The sequence below is a fragment of the Paroedura picta genome, chromosome 7 (assembly GCF_049243985.1).
Source record: "Paroedura picta isolate Pp20150507F chromosome 7, Ppicta_v3.0, whole genome shotgun sequence".
Lineage (NCBI taxonomy): Eukaryota > Metazoa > Chordata > Lepidosauria > Squamata > Gekkonidae > Paroedura > Paroedura picta.
The window spans coordinates 27,365,430-27,385,316 of NC_135375.1; the positions used below are offsets into that span (position 1 = coordinate 27,365,430).

The following is a 19,887-nucleotide window of genomic DNA, read 5'->3' on the forward strand; positions in this document are numbered from 1 at the left end:
GAAGAGGAAGAAATCTCTGAGGCTAAGCTTTGCAAGATAGGCTTATCCCTTATAGATACTTCTTCAGCTATGATGATTGCAAGCCATGTATGGCTTTGAAGGTCAATTTCAGCCCCTTGAATCAGGCCCAGAAGTGAATAGCTATTGCAGAAGGGCCAAGCCTGGAGTGATGTGGTCCCCACAACCCACCCTAGTCAACTTCCTGGCTGCAGCTTTCTGTTCCAACAGGAGTTTTTGAACTTCTCAAAGGCTTTGTGTGGCATGCATGGCACTAGTTTCATTTGTAACCACAGGTCTCTGCCAAGAATGACTACACCTGGCCACAGCTGTCACCTCCTTACCTAGCAGTAGACCTGGGTCTGAGAGCATTCCCAAACTAGGAACTTGTTCTTTCAAGGACAATGTAAGCCTATCCAGAACAGATGACACTTTAAGTCTTGGGTCAGACCTATCCCTCACCAATAGCATGTTCATCTCTTTTGGATTAATCTGTAGTCCTCATCCAGTCTAAAACTGCCTTCCAGGCACTGGTTCATTGTTCCTACAACTTCTCTGGGATTGGCTAGAAGCATGAGGCATAGAAGTGTCATCTGCATATTGATGACAACCCAGCCCAAATCTCTGGATCATCTCACCCAATGGGTTCATGCACACGTTAAAGAACACTGGGGACAAGACTGATCCTTGTGAGATCCTACAGGCCAAAGACCAGGGGGCCGAAAAGCAGTTTCTCAGTAATACCTTCTGAAAACTACCCTCCAGTTAGAACTGGAATGCATCAAAACAGCATGTGAGGCAAGAATGTGCAATGTAACTCTCCTTTCAAAGAAGGCATGAAGTTGACCAAGCAAAGATCTTGGAATATTGGCACAATGGGGCCTTGTGTGGGAGCAGAACAACAGCTTTGCATAAGGAGATCCCACCTGTAATCCCTACCATCTCCAGTTAAAGGGGCCAGAAAGTGGTTGATGTGAAATTCTCTGCCTAGAACCCTGGAGAGCAGCTGCCATTAAGAGCAGACAGTGCAGATGCTGCTATGTCATTGAGCATAAGGCAATTTCCTGTGCATGCGTAGATTCCTCCATAAATGTTCCTCTGCAGTGACTGCTGGGACATGGTTCCGAATGGGAGACACTGCGATGACCTATGCGCAAACCATCTCTTATTGCCTTCAGATAGGACTGACATCCAGCTTAGGGCTAAGTAAATGTTCTAGTTAAGAAGCAGCCAGCAGCTCAGACGGTGAATGTGCTAAGAACCCATCTCAGACCAAAACTATAAATTTGGAAATGAAACAAATTGGCCTCACATTTATTCTCATAAAGTATTTTCATAGAAGTACCTATTTGTCCCTGTGTCTAGTCACAGAATTTCCGCCTCACCCGTGGTTAAAAGCTCCAGGGTCCCATTTATGACTATACCATTGCAGATGGAATTTTGCTGAAGATCTTGGGAAGTAGAATAAAATGCTATGCTATTTCGATTTTCTCAAGTAATATGTCTGAAAATCAAACTTACCCTGCCTGCAAGGCTCTCCAGTCAAATACTGAATTTGACAACACTGATAATCTCCTCATAAGTCAGAACAAACCGTGTTCCAATTGATTTTCTATCTGCACAGTTGGCAGCATAGTGGATTGTCACATAGCTATGGTTCATATAGACTCACCATTTGCTAGGTATCTTGGAATACGTATGTTCTAATCCAGGGGTAGTCAACCTGTGGTCCTCCAGATGTCCATGGACTACAATTCCCATGAGCCCCTGCCAGCAAATGCTCATGGGAATTGTAGTCCATGGACATCTGGAGGACCACAGGTTGACTACCCCTGTTCTAATCGATTTGGGTGGGTAGCCATACTGGTCTGAAGCAGCAGATCAAAGTTTGAGTCCAGTGGCTCCTTTAAGACAAAGTTTTATCCTAGGTATAGCTTTTGTGTGCATGCACATGTTGTCCAATGGTATCCGAAGACAGTATCTGAAGAAGGATGCATGCACATAAAAGTGTATAATATAAAATAAAACTCTGTTGTCTTAAAATTGCCACTGGATTCAACATATTTCTTAATGGTAATTGTGGGTAGGTCATACAATTAAAATGCACCTGGTTTAAAATTGTGCACATGCAGCTTTTATACCTGCCCAGCCACTGGCATTCATAATGTGGCTCTATGGTCAGAATTTACTCTAATTACAGTTTCTTCCTAGATGGCAGAATCTAGCAGACAAAATGGGCAAGGCAGAGAGAAACAAACCATGCAGGCTTCCCTGCTCCCTAGGTATGATTTAGGCAAACTAGGAGAATGTTAATTATTTGGGGAAGTGAATTTTTTTTCTAATGGTGGATGGCAGGTTGGGAAAGGTTGGCAGTTAGGAAAGTACAGTGCAGTGCAATATAAATTAAAACATTATTTACTGTTGGCATATAACATCAACATAATAAGTTGTAGTAACAAAAGGTCCATTGCCAGTAACTTTTATTCTTCAACCTCTCTCTCCACAATGACGTAATTTTCGTTCAACATAAAGTGCAAATCGCCACCGGCTTTGGGCTGATTTTCGATCAATTGTGTTTGCATAGATCTTCTTCAGATACCAATTTCCTCCTTGCTTATGGTTGGATTACTAAGCTGGCATCATTCCCAAAGATAAGGACTTCATTATGTCTCGCCAGCTAAGGAGGGGCAAAGAGATGGCTGCAGGATGACAGTGAGAGACAGCATTATTTCTGTCCAAATTTCAATAGAAAAGCAAGCTCCCCACCCCAATATTTGGCGTGCTTCTTGTAGCATGTAATCAAATCAAACTTTGTATTGAGCAGAGAACATCACTAATAATGTCTGGTGTTCTCGATGGTGATCTGACATAAAGAAAGATAAACATAGAGCTTAGCAAGGACATCCAGGCATACCGTAACGTGTCAGAGGAGACAAAAGGTGTCAGAGGAGACAAAAGGTATTCTACTTGAAGTAGCCTTACTTGAAAAAGTGTGCAGAGCTTAGATGCCAGCTCTGGACCTCTGCCCTCACGACTTCAGTCACTTCTTGGGGCACCAAAGCCTTGGAGGATATGAAGGGGTGATGGGTGTGGCTTGTGCCTTCCAGCCCTGTTCTGCCAGCATATGGGGCTAAAAGGGGGTCACAGCTCCAGAGAAGGGTGATCGAGGTGGCAACAAGCCACAGCGATTCGTTGCTTCAAGACATAAGATAGACCCATGCTGAATGGAGAGGGGAGTGGGTATGTATTTTATTGTCTGCCATCTTAATATTATGTTATGGTTCTAATTTATTTAATGGATGATTTTAGGGGGTTTTACTATTTTATGGATATTGTAAACTTCCGCGAGAACTTTGAGAGCAGCGGTATATAAATATAAATATAAATATAAATATAAATATAAATATAAATATAAATATAAATATAAATATAAATATAAATATAAATATAAATATAAATATAAATATAAATATAAATATAAATATAAATATAAATATAAATATAAATATAAATATAAATATAAATATAAATATAAATAAATAAATGTATGAATATTGCCCTTTAAATAATCTTTGTACTGTGGTTCTCTTAAGCGTTTACTGTGGCTCTCTTAATATGCCTGTTTGTGAACTGTGTAGTGTATCAGCACTGGAAAGCTTTGTACAGAGCCTGGCTTTTGAGAAAGATCTCTTAGAATAATAGAATCATAGAGTTGGATGGGGCCATACAGGCCATCTAGTCCAACCCCCTGCTCAATGCAGGATCAGCCCAAAGCATCCTAAAGCATCCAAGAAAAGTGTGTATCCAACCTTTGCTTGAAGATTGCCTGTGAGGGGGAGCTTACCACCTCCTTAGGCAGCCTATTCCACTGCTGAACTACTCTGACTGTGAAAATTTTTTTCCTGATATCTAGCCTATATCATTGTAGTTTAAACCCATTACTGCGTGTCCTTTCATCTTGAGTTGGCTTAGCACCCAAAATGATGTTTTGTCTATATTTCTCTGGGTTATTGAGCTCTTGTGACCTTCCATTCTAGTAATCTTCAGAATGTAACTCTTGCCCATTGTTTGAATTCCTTGTATGGCTACCACACTGTTAGTTTTGAGCTTCTAGCTTTGAGATTGACCTTGAAGTGTAGACCATCTGTTGAACCAGTGAAGTCAAAGGCAAGAGATGAAGGTGAGCTTGGACAGAGGCATAGCAGGCAATCAGGATGCAGTTTTGCATGCAGACACATTTGCAAATGTTATTCATTAAGTATGTATCGCTAATTTGATACAATAATGGGCATTGAAGCACAACAAAATTTTGAGTCCAATGGTATCTTTAAGACCAACAAAGATTTATTCAAGGTGTGAGCTTTTGTGTGTATTGAGGCTTCACTGTTGTTGTTCTTGGGTGTAATTGTTAGGCTTCCTGGAGCATAAAAGGACTCCAGGTATCAGAGAAAAGGTTTCTGGATTCAGCAGAGGTTGGGTATCCTCCACAACTGTAGCTTCAGAGTCCTTATGAGGGGGTGATATACCCTCCTTACCCCAGCATAATTGGCCCTCCTCTTCCAAGCAGTTTCATAAAAGTAGAAGGAGAGGCAAGAACTTCTGGATCAGACCATGACCCATCTAGTCCATCTTCCTGTCTCAAACAGTAGCGAACAATTTCCTTGGTGGGGGGGAGGGGCTAAGGCCTTCCTCCTGGCTCTGGGATTCAGAGGCTTAGTGCCTCTGTGGAGGTTCCCTCGGTCATCATGGCTACTTATTTATTTACTGAATGGCAGAGTTACACATAGGAAGCATACAAGGAGCAATGGTTCTGCAGACAGATTGGACAATCCCTCTAAATGCTAATAACTAAATTTTCACTCTTCTGAGTCACAGCTGGGGAGAGTACAAAGTCACCATGGCTCATAGCCATTGATAGATTTATCCTCCATGATCTATCTAATTTTTTCTGATTTGTCTTCATCCCACTATTTTTTCCTTCCTGGTGACAAATATTTGCTATATTATGATAACAACATGATGTTGTACTGCAGTGAACATCTGGAAATTATTATATTTGTTGTTGGGTGAGGGTGTGACACTTGGGAGAGAATTCAGGGCCAAAAGGGCTGGGAAGATAATGGGTCACAGCATTTGAATCGAATTCAGATGACATGGTATCCCTTAGAAATTCTTCTGCCAATATAGTATTGTCTAAACATTAAGCCTCAAGCATATATTTGGTAAAGGAGAGAATTTAAACTCTCTCTGGTGACGAGGCAGTTCTTAAGCAAACACCCACAAACATTGTTCGGGTCAAAATCCCATCCTTGTTAAAACTCTCTGTGGGTAACATTCTTGAACTACCCAGACAATGTGTGCTGTTAAGGGCTCAGCACTAATCTTCCTGTTCTATTGTGGCCACATAAAGGTTTACCTGGCTTGTATTTTTAGTCAACAAGTTCTTCCCATGTACCAAAGCCACAAATATTTCTCATATTATTCTGCTAAATATTTTCACCTAGGATGTGGTAAGCTCCACAGGAGAACTACAAAAGGAAACGTTTGTTAAGAACTGCAAGTTATGTTACTAGGCTGTTTTTTTTTAAAGAATCAGAATAAACAGAGCATGAAGCTGCTACATGAAGGTATTCTGTACTTCTGATCTTTGTATGGAAGTTCTCTGTTCTAAGTCAGAGGACACTTCTTTTTGGACTATTTTTTTATGAGTAGAATTTTCCAAACAAATTGTATAAGTTGTTGTGCAAAATTTCCTTCCTTCCTTCCTTCCTTCCTTCCTTCCTTCCTTCCTTCCTTCCTTCCTTCCTTCCTTCCTTCCTTCCTTCCTTCCTTGTTGAGTTTACTGTTTTAAAGTGTTTTCAATAAATAATAAATATCCCCCCCAGATCAAAACATTTGACAAATGACCCTAAAACAACTGAACTTTGTGTCGGTGTATGTCCAAGGCATGCCAGCATACAGGCCAGTTATGATGGCACAGGCCCCTACACTGCCCTGTTGCTCTCAGGTACTAGCTCCAGGTGTCTGCTCCAGGAAAGGTGGGCTGTTTCTGTCACCCTGGGGGAAGACATCTGTGAAGGTAACACTGAGGAGCAGGGGATCACAGAGGTTCCTGGAGTCAATGGCTGGAAGGCGGAGTCAATGCAGCTAGTGATCTCAATGTCTTTTGAGGGGAGTGACGTTTGGGGGCGGCATGCCCATTGAACATAGAGCGATGCAGGAATGACAGATGACTTGCATGATTTCCATTGCAATATGTCACAACCATCACTCCACATGGAAATAACAATGAATGCAGAATGGATTTGGAACAACAGTCTCTGAGCACTTGGCCACTATCAGGTGCCTAGAACTGCTGACAGGAGTTGGTCTCTTTAAGGGGGAGTGGGCTAAAACCAAGTAGAACTCCTGTGGCCTGTTCTTCTCTGCCCGCTGCCTGAGATGGATCCTGACCCCATGAAAAGAGTTAATAATAAACATTTTTGCTTATCTGCAGGTTCCATTTGTGATCAAAGTTCTTGCTCAAGTAGGACAACTGCAGATAAATGATAATCCAGATGATAAAACAAGGGGGGGGAGAATTATTTTTATTACTAGTAAATAAGCCCGCTGCAGGCTTAATGCAGCGGGCGCTAGCGAGGCTGGGGAGTCTGGCAGGGCGCGGCCAGGCAGGGCCGGCTCGGGCTGGGCCCGCGAGTCTGGCGGCGTGGCCTACCTTTCCATTGGCGACGCCCGAACTGGCTGTGGGCGTTGGCAGCGAGGCAATCAGCAGCGGGGCCGGACGGGTCAGGGCACCGGGCAGGGAGGCCGCAGCAGTCTCGAGACGTCCCATCCGCCCCGGAGGGAAGGAGGCGAGCTCCCACAAAAGTCCCGGAGGCTTGCAGAAGCACTTTGCTTTTTTGGGGACCGGCAGGGCATCGAGCCGCGCCCGGCCACGCCCGCGAGCCGCACCCGCGGATCGGGCCGCGTCCGGAAGCCGCGCCCGCGAATCACGCCCGCGGATCGGGCCGCACCCGCGGGCCGCGCCTGCGGATCGGGCCGCGCAGGCGTGGCCTGCACGGGCGCAGCCCGGCCCCGATTCCTTCTCCCCGCCCTCCCGCAGTAAGTAGCTTCCCGGGCCGCAAGCTTGCGGCCTGGGAAGTTTTTTACTGCGGGGGGGGGCGGGGAGAGGGAGCTGCGGCCCGGCGCCATGGCCTTCGCGGCCTGGCACCGGGCCGCAGGCTGCAGGTTGGGGACCACTGCTCTAAGGGGCCGCCTCCAGCCTTCAGGTGAGACTCGCCATGCCTCCTTCCCTGCTTCCCTCCGGTGCGGCTTCCCTCCGGCGGCAAAGGGAGCAACTGCGAGCCGCGCTGCGCGCGGCTCGCAGTTGCTGGGGCTGGGAATCGGAGGCACCAATCGGCAGGCGCTGTGCGCCTGCCAATTGGTCCCTCCGATTGTCTGTCCGGAGGATGGGTCCAATCCGGACCCTTCCTCATCACGGACACATCCCGCCCCAGAACCCCTTACCCTTTTATTTAGTCCGTGGCGCCCGCGGCGCCACGGGCGGTGTTAAGATGGCGCCCGCGGCGCCACGGGCGGTGTTAAGATGAAGCAGATGGTAACACATGAATTGGGAACAGAAAATGTCATTTTTGAACTTTTTTTTTTAAGTGTGTTGACAGAAATGCTGCATTTACAGGAATATGTAGCTTGTTTAGTGAACTGCAGGTGTCTATGGCTTTTGTTGAAGGTCATCAGGAACATCCTTTCAGGCACAGTCAGCATCTACCCTGGCAAACAACCGTTTTCAGAGTAAATAAAGCACAAGGACTGGATGTCTGGGCTTCTAGTTACCCTTCTAGGGTCTTCTCTCAAGAAACCCTCAGCCCAAACAGTAGCATCGAACCCAAATCATGGTGGGCCCATTTTTTTTAAGACTGAGAATACCACGGAGAAGAAAGGAAAGGAATGAATCATCTGAAACACGGGGTTACATTTTGTATGTGTGAGTTTTCCTTTGAGAGCGCAAGGATGTGTGAGAAACATACAGCTGGGCTCATTCTTCTACATTATCCCATGTGGAGGTAGTTCTGTTGCCTAGGACACATTCTTCCACTCTTATTTTTCTTTATGAAACCTTTTCTTAAACAAGCCAACAGGAAGAGCTAGAGAAAAGAGTATAAAAATGGTGTTCCCAGGTTATTATCAGTGTGAAGAGACCATCATGTTGCCATGGCGACACTAGCAGGTGAACGCGCGACTCACACTGCATACCAATTGTAAGCCCACAACTTGTCAACGTGACTGGGAGTTGCTGTGGCAACCTAAAAAAAAAAAAAAACGATATGAAAGTTTCAAGTCAATCAGAACTAACTGAGTGGTATCCAAGGAATTCTGTTCTTTGTCCACTTCCTCTCAGTTTCTAGGTGTATGACAGGTATCCCAGGCTGTCAGTCTATAAATATAACAACAATAACAACAATACTAATAGAACCAATATCTAGCACTAAATGTGGCCATCGGTTAGGAAAGCTCAACCTGAATGTGGAAAATAGGTGGCAGCTCAAAACAAATATAAGCAGTACCTTAAATAGATATAGTAAAATATTTCAACAAATTAATTAAAAACCATTCAAAAACTGCCTCTTCTATTTCTGTATATATATGCCCTTACAAAGAGCCTCTTGTGGCGCAGAGTGGTAAGGCAGCCGTCTGAAAGCTTTGCCCATGAGGCTGGGAGTTCAATCCCAGCAGCCGGCTCAAGGTCGACTCAGCCTTCCATCCTTCCGAGGTCGGTAAAATGAGTACCCAGCTTGCTGGGGGGTAAACGGTAATGACTGGGGAAGGCACTGGCAAACCACCCCGTATTGAGTCTGCCATGAAAACGCTGGAGGGCGTCACCCCAAGGGTCAGACATGACTCGGTGCTTGCACAGGGGATACCTTTACCTTTACCTTTATGCCCTTACAAAGGAGGCTAGTCAATGTTCACAGGTTTAGCGAGGTAGATGGATTTTCAAGCAAGGAGGCCAATATTTTAGATGTTATTTTCCTGGCTTCAACCATCATTTAAAGGCTTGTGGTTTTAACTAAGTCTCACTGATTTTAATGCATCTTATTTGTCTGCATTCCATCCAGAATCTTCTCTCCCGCTAGGATTTGCATTGGGTATATTTTCTATGGATAGGTGATATGTAAGCATTCTGAAGAGCAGATACAGGATGCTAGTAGGCAGCATTACAACCACAAACAGCAAATTTTAATTTCAGTCTTTTTGGTACCACCATTTATTTATTGACTACCACTCTCGGCCCAGCTGGCTCATGGCAATTTACATTAAAAAATTCAAACCACATAAAACCCCATAAAACCCCAATACATAAACCAATAATGGCGGTGAAAAATCTAATGGCGGTGAAATTTCTAACACCATTGTCTTCCTGGAACCTACCTGTGCTGCAGGCCAGATTACTGAGAAGCATTAACACATTACCATGCCTACATTACCATGCCTTTAATGGCAAAGTAAGAAGAAACAAAAATGAGAGCAGCAATCAAATACAACAGTCGATGCTTAACCAAAGCCCCTCATACCTGTATTAGGCTGTTGCCCTCCTCATACAGACTCCTGAAATGACCATCCATGAAGCCAGATTACTGGTCCATCTAGCATGGCCGCTGTTACACTTTATCCTACCCTTGCCCCAAGGAGTGCAGGTCCCCGTGCATAATTGTAATGCCTTCCATTTTATTTTTACAGATACCCGGTTAGACCGAAACATGAAAAAACATAGAAAAGAACGTCAAAGAGAATGGCTTGTACAAGATCACCCAGTGAGCTTCATGTTGAAGTTCATCTGGGTCTTTCTTGTTCTGCTGCAGAATTATGTTGATTCTTTCTGAGTTGTCCATTCTTATTGATAGTGACTCTCAAGTACTATTTTGGCTTAATGCTCTTTCAGTATTCAGAATGAAATCTGGCTTGTTAAATGGTAAGCAGCTAGACCAGGCTTTCTCAAGGAGGGTTTTGCAAAACCCTGGAGTTTCTTGATGACCCTGGTAGGGTTTCCTGAACAGGGGGGAGTTAATTTTTAATATATTTTTTAAAATTTGTTAAACATTTATTGGGTGATATGGCCACATATTGTCATGTCAACCCAGCCTCCCTCTCAAAATGGCCAATGATGGACCTGGAGGGGTGTGTGTGTGTGTACACAGCTACTCTTCCCAGCCATATTCTGCATGTTCATACCATGCTTGGGGTTTCTTTAATCAAGAAGAAGAAGAAGTTGGTTCTTATATGCTACTTTTCTCTACCCGAAGGAGTCTCAAAGTGGCTTACATTTGCCTTCCCTTTCCTCTCCCCACAACAGACACCCTGTGAGGTAGGTGGGGCTGAGAGAGCCCTGATATTACTGCTTGGTCGGAACAGCTTTATCAGTGCTGTAGTGAGCCCAAGGTCACCCAGATGACTGCATGTGAGGGAGTGGGGAATTAAACCCAGCTCGCCAGATTATAAATCTGCACTTCTAACCACTACACCAAGCTGGCTCTCTCAGGGTTTTCTCAATGGTAGAAAAGTTGAGAAAGGCTGAACTGGAGTAAAGCAAGGACATATCCTGATGTAGGCTTAATTTACTCCTGCACAGATATATTCAAAATATACCCTTTTTGAGGCATATTGCCTCTTGGAGAAGGTAATGGGAACAAGTCTCCAATTAGAATAGACCATTTTAGTTGACATAGAAATCTAACATCAACTAGAAACTTATTGGCTATGCCTGTCATCCATTAGCTGTGGCCTGCCAAACATTTGATATCATTGTGTTTTTTAGCCCCTAACAGGTCAGAAAATCAGGATCCTTACCAGACCCCTGATTGACTTTCCTACCAGGCTGATGGTCCTTGCTTGGTAGGATGCCAGATGGGCAGGCCTGGCTATATCCTCACTTACCCAACCAACCATTTAAAGTAGCATCTGTTCATGCCAGTGAATAAATTTACAATGAGCATTTTGAATGAGTTTAGGGAACAAACTTTATTGACTCTTATGCTCTGACGCTAGTGTAAGAAGGCCTACAGCCAATACCGATATATTTGAACATCCAGAATGATTTAAGATAATCCTCCTTTCCTATCTAGAAGGACGTCCAGAGTGATTTTAAAAAAAATGACAGGTTCCAACTTGTTTTCTTCCTAGAAGTGATCTCTCTCTTGGACTCTCTCCACACTCTTCCTGTTATTATGTTGCATGCTGTGTTAACTACCCATTATAATTTTCTGTCTCTACACTTTCGTCTTCATTCTTATGCTAACCAAATAGCCACTGCGGGGATTTATATGTGAATAACATCCCATCCATTTAATTCTAGGTGCAGGGGAAGACAGAGGTAGGAAATGTCCGCAATGACATCATATGAGATTCAGTGCCGGAAATTGCTGTTGAAGCCCTGAAGTGAGTGGAATAGCTCTGAGGAGACGACCAATTTAATGTAATGGTGCTTCAAGAGAATGCTGCAGAGGACGGAAAGGTTAAATCAAGTTAATGGCAATACACAAGTAAACACATTGTGGCAGGAAAATACAAGAACAACTGGGTGGGGGGAGGGGTGTCAAGAAACAAAATAAACCAAGGATAGATTGGTAAATAAGTATGCAGCTCCATCTGCGAGAATCTTCCACTTAAGATAACTGCTGAATCTGAAATTGGGTTCATATATCTTTCCTGTTCTATTGTATCAAACCATTCAAGAGATTGAATAGAGACTGGTAATTCATGGTGCTTCTACTTTGTCTTTGAGGACTGCTGGATCCTCTCAAGTACCACCAGCTGACAGTGTTCTCCCACGTTTATAAAACCAATAACCAGAGAGGAAGTCTGCCATTACAGGAGACGCATGTGGTTCCTGCTGAAACGGACCTTCAGTCCTCCAGCTACAAGCGGCTGCCTTTCACAATGTGACCGGGCTCCAAATCTAAATGGGGATAAGCAGGAAGGTGAAACTGAAAGCTGAGATTCCTATAAAGTGAAAATGGATGACGAGGCTCCATAAATATAAAATTGGGAACTAGTAAAAAAAAAAATTAGGCGGTTAACTTGGAGCTCAGAAATATATTAATCACAGAGCTATAAAACACCTTTCATATGTTAATGTTCATTTATAGTGACAGGCTGGGAATCATGAATATAAGGAGTTCAAAGTACCTGTGGTATTCCTGAGAATCACTGCCGCCATATTGTTTGAAGTGGGTGATGCACACATTGTGCCTCAGCACATAGTTTCAGTAGGAATCCTGGAAAATCCAGTGTTCATTTTGCATGTACAAAAGCTGCATACACAAAATACAAAGACATTTCCTATTTAATCAGTGTGCTAACTGCGCACATATCTCTGCATGGCTGTAAAGCTCACAGAACACATGGGTAAGCCATGTCATAAAAGGGCTACAGCAATAATGGCTTCATTGTGATACAAATAATAACCAAAACTTTTTATAAGATAGTATTTGTCCTACTTTTGTCTACTCCTATATAAGAAACAGTTAGAGAATTGTCCTCTTCTACCCCAGGTTTCATTGAGTATCAGTACCTGGAATGCATTCAACAGAACCTGCTACCCTGTCATTGGGAAAGGCAATCACAGAACTATAATATCACGTATAGCTAAATATGCCCCTATATTATCACAAGCAAGGAGTTAACAGGGTCCTTCCTGGCCTCTCTGCATCATGTCCAGTTTTGTTAATGGGTTTGCAACAGATCTGTCCATCTTAATCAGCTCTTCTGCTCAGGCATTGCCTATGAGACACAAATGCATCATTTACAACCGTACAGTTTCTGGCACAAATAAAACATTAGCTGCCCAGCATCCCAAGCAAGAGGGAGGGACACCAGATTAAAAAGCTTTTGGCCTCATTGCTCCATATCAGTTGAGTGTGCTTACATGAATGCTAGATAATCTTTTGCAGACAGGAACATGGACCAGACAAACAGCTTGGCCTCTTTGACTGAATATCGCCTGCATCAGCAGCTCAAGCATGGGCTTTAAGACATGCTTCTGGTTAACAATTTGACTCCCATAAGATCCCTGCTGGACCAAACAAAGAGTCCATCTTGGCTAGCATCCTGTCTTACACAGTGGCCAACCATCCTGTCTTACACATACACAGTAGCCAACAAAAGGGCATAGAGGTTGAGGCCTTCTGGACCGTTTACGCACTGGAGGTTTCATGCTGGGCTGCAGGCTGGAGTTTGTCATGGCAGTCTGCTCAGGTATTGTACAGGGCCAAACCTACCTTGGGCTGAATTAGATGTGAAGGTGTCCATGAGTCTGAGCTGTGGAAACTGCTGCTATCATTTTAAAGAAGGCTAAAAATGCTGCAAGGGCCCATAGAGTGAGGGGATTGAGACCCTCTTCTTCCTTCCTTCCTCCTTTCTGGTGCCAAAACAGCTGCAGGGTAGAAGGGGGTACATTATTATTTATTTATTTATGGTATGGCATGTCTTTAATATAAACTGGGAGAGACTGAAGACCTCCAGGCAAGAGACATTTGGAGAAGGCTTGCCATTGCCTGTCCCTGCATCATGACCCTGGTATTCCTTGGAGGTCACTCTTCCAAGTGTTAGATTCCAAGAGCTGATAGGATCAGGCTTGCCTGATCTATCCAGGTCAGGTAGGCGGGGATTCAGACTTTTGGACTCTTGAAAAGGCATCTCAGATTACCATGCTGCGGGCTCTGGTGGCATTTTAAAACCTCTTTAAAATGGGGGTGGCATTTATGGATTGGACTAGATGCCATGATGTCTAGTTTGACCCTTCACTTGAGGAATATACATTCATAATATTCATGGGACTTCAGAAATTACAACTTACTAAGGATGTTACATATAAATCTATATCTTTGTAGGCACGGTGTCCCGATGCATTTGCATCCACTCAGACATATCAAGCATCATGGGGGACACCTAGGTGTAGTTTGCACGGAGCTTTTGTTCCAAACCCAGGTCGATTCAGTCCCTGCCATCTCCACTGAATGCGATTTCCATTTTGATTTTGTCCAATTTAAATTTTCCCTCTGCAACAAACATGATTGATCCGGAGTGACCCAACTTTTATCCTGCAATATCCTAGACTGAATATAACCCTCAATATTTGAAGAATCGGATTGAGAAAGCATGAGAAAGCATGAGAAAGCATGCGGAGTTTTGCCCGTTTCGAATTTATTCCTGAACTCCATGGTAGAGAAGCCCTGATTGGCTAGGGCATCAGTTCCTGGTTTCCAGGCTTAAAGGGGAAGCCCTATCTTGCCTTAAAGGCGAAGCCCTAAAGTTTCTCAGCAGAAGCTCCATAAGCCTAAATTTCTCTCAGTAGAGATTTGCCTCTTCTTTTTTTTCTCCCTCCTCTGCTGTCTCCAATCCTCCCTCCCCCCCCCCCCATTCAAGAAAAGAAAGAAAGAGGATCCTGCTGCGCATGGCTCCCCCCTCCCCTTCTGAGCTTCCCTAACCACATGCAGAACACTTTTCTGTTTCAATGGGGGGGGGGGGGAGAAGAAGACCCAAGTTAAAATCAATTTGGATTCAGCAGGATCCACAACAGAATAAACAAAGTAAGTGCAGATTCAGCCCTAGTCTTTAGCCAGAAAAAAAAAAGTTTTGCAGCAAAGAAAAGGGTTTACGAGAAAGCCCATATTCTCCTTCAAAAGGAGACTGGTTGTAGTCTTTTATAGTGGTCCTTTAAACATTTCCAGTTTTACATTAAGGACCTTCCCACCAGAAGTAATAAATTACCATGATCAGTATTATAATTCCAATTCATAAATTATAAATTCAGTTCAATCAATGAGATGCCTCCCAATGGTATACTGATAACATCTTTGATTTGTGCAGATGGGCTTCTCAATAAGTATAACTGCAAAATCCACTGCAGGGACAGAAAAGGTCTTCATCAAGTTTAATTGATTTCAGCCAAGCTGTACCAGCACTGAAAGGCTTCAACAGTCCTTTGCAGATGATCAAAAATTTGAACCCTCTAGCTGTGCTAAGCTGTGGTAACATGTCTGCAGGACCTGCACCTGGACATGCAAATGTGCACAGTTAGCAATGCTTTTTGCAGTGTTCCTAGTGGGTTCACTGTAGATGATGATATGTGCAATGCCTACATAATCCCACTCTAGAGGTTCCAGGGTACCCACTATGGCAAAAAGAGAAAAATTCTTAAAAATAGGAATCTGGCATTGACATAATGTAGGGTAACTCTAGGAATGGCAAGAAACTCTATGGTTTTATCATGCCAGCACCATGGGAATTGTAGTTCATGAAATCTGGAGAGCCACAGTTGGCCAGTCATGTTGCCTTCCCTCTACAGTTGCCTCCAGTCAAACAATTTTGGCACATTTCTCAAATTCTCCAATAATCTGCACCATCTGCCTGCGAGGGAGAAAAATGGGATGAACATACACACAGTGCATAGCTACCCCCCACCCCCACCCCCCCCAAAAAAACACCTTTAATTCTCCAAAATTGCTACAGATAGTCTACGGCCCCAAATCTTTGACATTTCATGATGCAGATTGCAGGACATGTGCCTCCAGCTTGACTCATCCCTGGACTCCCAGAATGGCTCTCATCCTGTCATTAGGGCTGTTCCCGGAGCTTTGCTTGATGCAATACACTATGTTTTAAAGCTGGAGCAGAATGTATAATTACAGAATACGCTCAAGTGAAATGATGGCTTCACATTCTGCTCAAGGCACAGGGAATTAATACGATAGCAGCAAATTGTACCAAGATGTGCAGAGGATTCTTGGAATTAGGCATTGTAATCCTGAGCACACAACACAGGAAGAAGACAGCTGTCCAAGGCCCTGCAGTAATGTATGGCTGAGACAATATTTGAACCAGCAGCTTCTCAGAGTTCTTAGCTAGGGTTGCTAGCTTTGGGTTGGGAGATACCTGAAGACTTTGGGGGTGGAGCCAGGGGTCGTTAGGATTTGGGGCAAGGAGAGACCTCAGTGGACTATAATATTATGGAGTCCTCCCTCCAAAGCAGCCATTTTCTCAAGAGGATCTGATATCTTTAGTCTGGAGATGATTTAGTTCCAAGAGATCCCAGGTCTCACCTAGGGACTGGCATCCCTACTCTTAGCCTCTAACCTACATCAGCTGGTGCTTGGGGAAGGGCCATGAGTAAGTGGTAGAACATTTGCTTTGTGTGTTATAAGTCTCAGGTTCAGAGAGTCGGGCCAGAACCAATGCGTTGAAATTAATTCAAAAGAATTTTTGGCCTAACGTCCGGGAGAAGTTCCTGACATCCTAAAGATTTACTTTTTATTCAAAAAGAAAGCTCTGAATTCAGAGAAAGAACTCAGAATCTCCTAGGGAGTAGGCACAGTTCCCCGTCTCCCATGACTAAAACCCTGAAATGCAGAAAACTGTTCAGTAGAAACTTGAGAGCCTGCACACCATCCTAACGCTCTCTCACACACCTGCCAGAAATAATTCATTCAGAGCTCTAATTCTCATAATAAAAGAGATCAGGAAGTAAAAATAAACCATGCACAGAGTCTGCAGCGATTATAAATATAGAACCTCTGTGTGAAACATGCTTTGTTTGGGAAATGTGTTTAATAGTCCCTAGATGTAAGCAGGAACATTTGGAAGTGGAATGCACAGAATCGCCAGAGTGCAAACAGTTTGAGCAAATATTTTCTCTTGCCACATAGAAACTCATCATGCCGAAAGGCGTATTGACACGGAGAGTTCCGTTTTCAGCAGTGCCATACACCTTGTCCGCAAGCCTCAAAACTTTGCTAATATTTAGTTCCACGGGTCCTGGGAGCTCCTTATCTCCACCCAGGCATTTTAGATTTGCTTTGCTAGGAGATTGTAAGGCTTGATCTTTGAAAATCAAGAACATATTCTTTCTAACATACCACTTTTGTTCGGACGTACATTTTTATGGGGAGTTAGAGAAAAGTGAAATTGGTGCCGTAGATTCACCAAGCATTGATAGTCCCTGAGAAGAGGTAGAATTAACTCAGATGCGAAATAGCAGTTGAAAAAAAACCCTGATGTCCTCAAAGTCACTCAGGATAATTATGCATATTAATTTTCTGCATTTGCAGATTGGGAAGGGAGATCTATGGGACAGCCTCATATGGAATACTGTGTACAGTTCTGGTCCACATATCGCAACAAGGACCTCGCAGAGCTGGAAAAAGTACAGAGGAGAGCAACTAAGACGATGAAGGGATTGGAACAGCTTCCCTATGAGAAAAGTATGAAGAGTCTGGAATTATTCAGTTTAGAGAAGAGGCAACGAAAGGGGAGGGAGATGATAGAGGTTTATAAAATTATGTATGCGGTGGAGAGAGAGTTGACAAAAGAGAAATGTTTCTCCCTTTCCCAACCGGGGGTAGTCAAACTGCGGACCTCCAAATGTCCATGGACTACAATTTGCAGGGGCTCATGGGAATTGTAGTCCTTGGACATCTGGAGAGCTATAGTTTGATTACCCCTGGACTAGATTTTGAGAGCATCCAATGAAGCTGATGGGCAGTGGGTTCAGGACAGACAAATGGAAATACTACTTCACACAGAGTGATTAAAATGTGGAATTCACAGCCGGAGGAAGTGGTGATGGCCACAGGAATAAACAACTTTAAAGGGGGACTAGATAGATTCATGGAGGATAAGCTTGTCAATGGCTGCTAGTCATGGTGACTGAGGGGAACCTCTACATTCAAAGCCTCTGAATCCTAGAGCCAGGAGACAATATCAGGGGAACGTCTTGGCTACTGCACCCTGTTGTTGGCCCTCTAGAGAAACTTGTTGGCTGTTGTGTGAGACAGGATGCTGGACTAGATGGATGATTCATTTGATCCAATAGGGCTCTTCTTATATTCAGATGAGAAACACAACACACTTACTTTCATGTTGGACAAATGCTTCAAGTAGAACAAGCCGGGCAATGAAAATAGCTGTAGTATATTCATGGTTACCATCTCTTCATTTCCACCAGAGGTAAGTGGTCCCATTGTTAGTGCTACTGGATCAAGTTTCATTCATTCATTCATTCATTCATTCATTCACATTTATATACCACCCTTCTTGTGGCTCAGGGCGGTTTACAGGGAACATAAACTTTGTTATACAATACAACATAGTTCAATAACTCTGTCAATTAACAACACGGCATCGTCAACAATAATCATAATGTAACATAGGTAACAACAGGACATTTAACCACAGTGGCATTACAGTTGCAACTGAGGTAGCTCCGCATTTAGATGCGGAAGTACTAGAGACTTATGGTATCTGTATGAGTTTTGCTAGAGAGATATTTATGTGGAGTTCAGCAGAGAAGCATTTTTTACAGGGCAGCACTTCCGTTGCTCCCCATCAGACCCCAGAGAGAGAGAGAGAGAGAGAGAGAGAGAGAGAGAGAGAGAATTACTGGCCACTACCACCAAAATAAAAAATCCCTTTAAATATCATTTCTCCCTTATGCAAGTTCAATTTTTGCACTATTTTCTGTTTCTTTGCGTTGATTTTTTTTCCTGACTCAATGTGTTCAATTTTTATTGTCATTGTTGCACAAATGGACATGCAAAGTCAGAAACAAATAAGAAACGCCCTCATAAAACATAGATGGAACAAAAAGGCTCTAAACAGCATTTGCAAATAAAAAGAAATAAAAAGCAGCATGTTGGACATGCCCTAATCCCAAGGCAGTCTTTCTGTCCTGTTCTAGGTATGTTCCAGCTCTTTATTGTTCACACACATACACAGACACACACACTTACCCCTCCTACTTTCAGCCGGGGGGAGGTACGTGCCACCCTCTCCCAATCCTCATGAATGCTGGAAAAAGCTATCAAGAAGCCTAGCTCTTAAGAAGTAGCTCTGCTTGAGGAAAGGGCAATTGCATCACAAGTCATGACTCCATCCAATCATTTTCGGTGAATCCACTCAGCGTAATCAGATAGCAAGCCCACATCGCTGTATCATCCCTGCTTACGGCCTCTGTGGATGTCACACCAGTGCACATGTCGACAGGATTTTAGAGGATTTGTAAAAAACCCTGGAGGAATTCTATCAAGTTTATCTTCTCTGCTTAAAACGGCATTGCTCTGCGGGAAAAATGGGGGATATCATCTTACAGATACCCTGTTATCTTTAGTTGCTCAATTCAAGTATAGACCCAGATATTTTTATATATATTTTGCTCGCAACCACACTTTAGTGTTCTTAAGGCTACCTAGACAATAGAACTAAACCTGATTTAAAAGCACTGCATTGGATAATATTGCTGTCATAAACAATTCAGATGGAAGACCGTATCCTGCTACTTCATGCAGCTGCATTTCTTTAATGCAAGGCACATTAGTTTTGCCTGAGAGGCTATGGTGTCAGGAGAACATCCCTTATGCCAATAGAATGTATAATTCATGTATGCATTGCTACAGTAGTATATCACCAGTAGGTTGGATCTCATGGGACATCTAAGTCCTCATAAGATACTCAGTCTTGTGAATGTGGAAATACAACATAACTGCAAGTAGATAAATCAACTTGACCATATCCCAAATTGTATTTCCTGTATTTGCTATCCTACTCCTCAAGATGAAGATGAAACTCAAATACTTTGGCCATCTCATGAGAAGGAAGGACTCCCTGGAGAAGAGCCTAATGCTGGGAGCGATTGAGGGCAAAAGAAGAAGGGGACGAGAGAGAATGAGGTGGCTGGATTGAGTCACTGAAACAGTCAGTGCAAGCTTAAATGGACTCCAGGGAATGATAGAGGTCAGGAAGGCTTGGAGGATCATTGTCCATGGGGTCGCAGCGGGTTGGACATGACTTCGCAACTAACAAAAACAACAAGAAGAACAACAACTCCTCAAAAGTTCACAA

At 43.5% G+C, this 19,887-nt stretch overlaps 1 long non-coding RNA gene across 1 annotated transcript; it reads right to left on the reverse strand.

Moving 5' to 3' along the window:
- Nucleotides 1–7,230: 7,230 nt before the first annotated feature.
- On the reverse strand, nucleotides 7,231–18,903 carry LOC143842262 (uncharacterized). The gene is made up of 4 exons (XR_013233043.1): nucleotides 18,780–18,903; nucleotides 13,272–13,426; nucleotides 12,181–12,305; nucleotides 7,231–8,300 (listed from the first exon to the last, which is right to left on the reverse strand). It is a non-coding gene; the product is annotated as an uncharacterized LOC143842262 (long non-coding RNA).
- Nucleotides 18,904–19,887: the final 984 nt, after the last annotated feature.